This window comes from Triticum dicoccoides, chromosome 7A, assembly GCF_002162155.2.
Source record: "Triticum dicoccoides isolate Atlit2015 ecotype Zavitan chromosome 7A, WEW_v2.0, whole genome shotgun sequence".
In the NCBI taxonomy this organism is placed as follows: domain Eukaryota; kingdom Viridiplantae; phylum Streptophyta; class Magnoliopsida; order Poales; family Poaceae; genus Triticum; species Triticum dicoccoides.
Window position 1 is genome coordinate 392,388,288 of NC_041392.1, and position 5,189 is coordinate 392,393,476.

Genomic DNA, 5,189 nt, shown 5'->3' on the forward strand with positions numbered 1-5,189 from the left:
CGGACGTTGCGGGGCAGTTGGTGGGAGCGAGCGCCAGTGCGCCGGCGTGGAGCTCCGGCAGGCTGCAGACGGGCGGAGCAGGGGGCACAGGGGCGACCGGTGGTGGTGGGAGAGGCAGGAAGGCGACGGGCGGCCAAGGGCGCGGCCGGAGGCAATGACTGGACCAGGCGACGACGGCGACCAGGCTGGTGCAGGACCGCGGTCAACGGCGATGGACGAGCACGAGGGAAGGGGTCGGGGCGGTGCGAAGTGGGGGTCGGTGGTGGTCGACCGCGGCCACGGCGAACGCTCGCGAGGCATGTGGGGATAGAGCGAGTAAGGGCCATGACGGGGAGGTCGGGGCGTGAGATGGGCGAGGTGGACAGCGGCAGGGCGCGCGTGGTGCGCGACGAGCACGGCCGGTCAGGCCGTGGCGCGGCCAGGGCGTGCGTTAGCTAGCGGGGGGAGCGATAGCAGAGGGGCGGGCGGCCACATGCGGGGCGCGGTCAGCGCGGTCACCGGGAGAGCGGGGACATGGGAGAGATGGGAGAGATGATGCTCACGGCGAGTCGTAGGGTACGTGGCAGCGGTGCGCGGGGAGGTCGACGGGGACGACCGGGCGGCGGAGAGGCAGTCTGATGGGGAGGTCCGTCGAGGTGGCCTCCGGCGAATGGCGTTAAGCGACGACGGTGCGGGGCGGCATTGAGGTCGTTGCCCCTTCCCGGTCCAGATCGGGTCGGGGAAGAGGAGCGAGAGGGGAGGCGAGCCAGAGACAGGCGGCGGGGAGGAGGCCCGGCGAGGAGCGTCGGTGACGGCATCAGGCGCGCGAGGTTCTTGGGCGGCGGCGGGATCGATCCTCCCGATCCAGATCGGGGGCAGAGGAGAACGAGAGAGTGGGGGTCATAGGGGGAGTGGGGGGTAGCGGGCTCTAGAGTTAGTGGGGGGCTTATCCAGGGGCACCGGGTGGGCCGGTGGGTGGCCGAGGCTCAGGTGGGGTTTGGGGCTTTTCTCTTTTTTTTTTGGTTTCACCTTTTCTTTTTTTCTTTTTTAATGGTTATAGTTTTATAAAATACTCAAATGGTTCCTAAATTAGTATTACTATATTTACTACTGCCACATTAATTTGGGTAGCTAAATAAAATAGTTTAACATCTTATAAAATACAAAAGGCATTTAATTAATTGATTCTGCTGATGTTTTATTTATTTTGGAGCATTTACACATTTTGTAAAAGTGTGGTTTCTCCACCATAATTACCTACACATTACTTGGCACAAGCCGAACATTTTAGTTTTATAGTTTGAAAACTTTTGTTGTTTGCCTTTAATTAAATTTGAATTTGCATCGTTTTGAACTAACGCAGGTTTATCAACCGTAACTGTGGTGATGTGGCAACATTAACGTGGGATTACTGTAGATTAATTATCCGGGCGTCACAACTCTCTAGGGTAGCCGGTCAACACGGCCGGCGGACGAACCCTAGATACGGGCGGAGCGGCCCCCGATGACGGTCATGGAGGCCGACCGCCCAGGAGGCGGCGCGCGGGTGCGGAAGCGTCGGGCGGCGGCTAGGGTTGGATCGATTAGGCTGATACCATGTTAGAAGGGAGAGAGGAAATTGGTGGAATAGTTTGTTGTATTGCTTGAGCCTCATGGGCATATATATAGGAATACAATCATCTACTTGGAGTACAAGACAAGTAAGAACACATCCTAATCTATCTCGTCTTTCCTAATAAACATTATACTCAACACACCCATTGAAAAACCTCAAACTTTAGAGTTTTTTAGAGTATACATGGTCATTTTTTTAGGAATAAATGTGAGGATCTCACTACTCAATTTCCCCTTGAGAAAATTTAAACTTTAGAGTTTTTTAGAGTATACATGATCATTTTTTAGGGGATAATTGTGAGGATCTCGCTACTCAATTAACCCTTGAAAAACTTTGAACTTTAGAGTTTTTTAGAGTATAAATGATCATTTCGTAGGGGATAAATGTGAGGATCTCACTACTAAATTGACTGAATTCAGAGATTACAACTCATCTATGGAGGAACTCAATGCTAATCGATGGAATCAAAGGAGAAAAGTAGTGGAGGAAGATGAACAGTACAAGGAAGAGACGAGAACACACCCACACACACGCCTCGGCTGAAGCCGCCGTTCTGATCCAAGCCAAGTCTGCTCACAGTCGTCCGATGTATATATGTAGTTGATAACTTTGATAGCTTCTGCTTAGGCCCAAGGCCCAATAACGGTTCATAATCCAACCTAGGACAGGGGAAGTCACCGACAATCCACCCTTCATAACATTCGGCTTGCCCTCAAGTCGAATCCAAGACGAACCACCGGGATCCCAAGGCACTTATAGAGCAGACTGAACCCAATCAAAAGGCGTCTCCCAATTCAGTTGTAAGAATTGGAAGCCGCGGGTCTCATTAGAATGCACATAACAGGACATCGGCTCGACCCTGGAGACATGAAGAGATCCTCCTATCTCAATCACCAAGTAGCATATCATTGCAATTAACCATGAAGTCTTCCATTGTATAAGATCATAAGCTCCCTGAATAATATGACCACTGAGGCATGAGAGATACCAAACTTGCAAGAAGCCATCAATCACGAGCTCCAAACAATTAGAATGCACCCTTAGCATTGCTTCAGAGTGTTGTTGTCTGAACATGTTACCACCATCCAAGTGCCTTACAGCCAAGAACAGATCATCCATAACTGCAATAAGGTTGCATTTCAAACTATAAGTACTATCTGCCTCAGGGTTGTTCAAACCTGCTCGCATCGGTAGTGGCCAAGGTGGTTGCAGGACCTGAAAAGTACAATAGTCTCCACCACGCTTCGGCTGCACATGATGGCGACAGTCCAGTACACTGATCAGCTGCATTATAGACGAGATTAAGAAGAATGACGACCAACGAACAGGCTGCCACTCCCAATGCACTGTCTTGAGAATAAATTGTCGTCATAATTTTCCTCTTACCAATATCCTCTTCATAACACAATGATGGCAACCATGGTTGTATATCAGAACCCGGACACCATGCAATTTACCACTATAAACTCTTAGAACCATATGAAGAATCATGTTCAGTATAACAAGACTGCAACCAAACACTCCCTATTGCATGAAAATGTGCACAGGAAATTTTCCATTGCACTAATGGAGAACCCAATTTATTATTATCACTCAGCAGCAAAGATAGCTCCCAATAATGCGAGGGCTGCAACTCGGCCAGGCAAATGAAATACCATTGTAGCTTATCAATCTTTAGGAACTTACAACAGAGACATGGCCGAGCAGGAAAACCTTGTAACAACTTCGACATAAAGGCCCAAGGAATGCAGAATTCAGTGAAGGTTCATATGCATGAGAACAATCACCAAACTCACCAAACCAAGAAAATGGACGTAACTTGGGCATTAGAATTATAGTCGCTAGAACTCCTTTGTTGAGCTGTAAGAATAATGGCCATGGTGGTTTCAATGGCAAGCCATCAAGAGTAAGCAGTGACACTGAGTCGACCAGATCGTGTATCAGGAGCTTCTTGGCAACAGTATGCTCTGGAACTTCATGTGGCTTCCCAGGAGAACATGACCTGTACCTATCTTGGATTGGGAACCAATACTCCGTTGATTTATTTATTGATTGTATTCCTTATGAGTGGCGGTCGGGGACGAGCGATGGTCTTTTCCTACCAATCTACCCCCCTAGGAGCATGCGCGTAATACTTTGTTTCGATAACTAATAGATTTTTGCAATGAGTATGTGAGTTCTTTATGACTAATGTTGAGTCCATGGATTATACGCACTCTCACCCTTCCACCATTGCTAGCCTATCTAGTATCGCGCAACTTTCGTCGGTACCATAAACCCACCACATACCTTCCTCAAAACAGCCACCATACCTACCTACTATGGCATTTCCATAGCCATTCCGATATATATTGCCATGCAACTTTCCACCATTCCATTATTATGACACGCTTCATCATTGTCATATTGCTTGCATGATCATGTAGTTGACATCGTATTTGTGGCAAAGCCACCATTCATAATTTCATACATGTCACTCATGCATCATTGCATATCCCGGTACACCGCCGGAGGCATTCACATAGAGTCATATTTTGTTTTATGTATTGAGTTGTAATTCTTGAGTTGTAAGTAAATTAAAGTGTGATGATCATCATTATTAGAGCATTGTCCCAGTAAGAAAATGATGATTGAGACTATGATTCTCCCACAAGTCGGGATGAGACTCCGGACGAAAAAGAAAAAAAAAGAAAAAAGGAAAAGAGGCCAAAAAAGAAAAGAAAGAAGGCCAAAAAAATGAGAGAGAAAGAGAGAAGGGACAATGTTACTATCCTTTTTCCACACTTGTGCTTCAAAGTCGCACCATGATCTTCATGATAGAGAGTCTCCTATGTTATCACTTTTTTATACTAGTGGGGATTTTACATTATAGAGCTTGGCTTGTATATTCCAATGATGGGCTTACTCAAAATTGCCCTAGGTCTTCATGAGCAAGCAAGTTGGATGCACACCCACTTAGTTATTTTGTTGAGCTTTCATACACTTATAGCTCTAGTGCATCCGTTGCATGGCAATCCCTACTCACTCACATTGATATCTATTGATGGGCATCTCCATAGCCCGTTGATACGCCTAGTTGATATGAGACTATCTTCTCCTTTTTGTCTTCTCCACAACCACCTTTCTATTCCACATATAGTGTTATATCCATGGCTCGCGCTCATATATTGCGTGAAGATTGAAAAAGTTTGAGAACATCAAAAGTATGAAATAATTGCTTGGCTTGTCATCGGGGTTGTGCATGCTTTAAATATTTTGTGTGGTGAAGATAGAGCATAACCAGACTATATGATTTTGTAGGGATAACTTTCTTTGGCCATGTTATTTTGAGAAGACATGATTGCTTAGTTAGTATACTTGAAGTATTATTATTTTTATGTCAATACTAAACTTTTATCTTGAATCTTTTGGATCTGAACATTCATGTCACAATAAAGAAAAATTACATTGAGAAATACGTTAGAAAGCATTCCACATCAAAAATTCTTTTTTTATCATTTACCTACTCGAGGACGAGCAGGAATTAAGCTTGGGGATGCTTGATAAGTCTCCAACGTATCTATAATTTTTGATTGCTCCATGCTATTATATTATC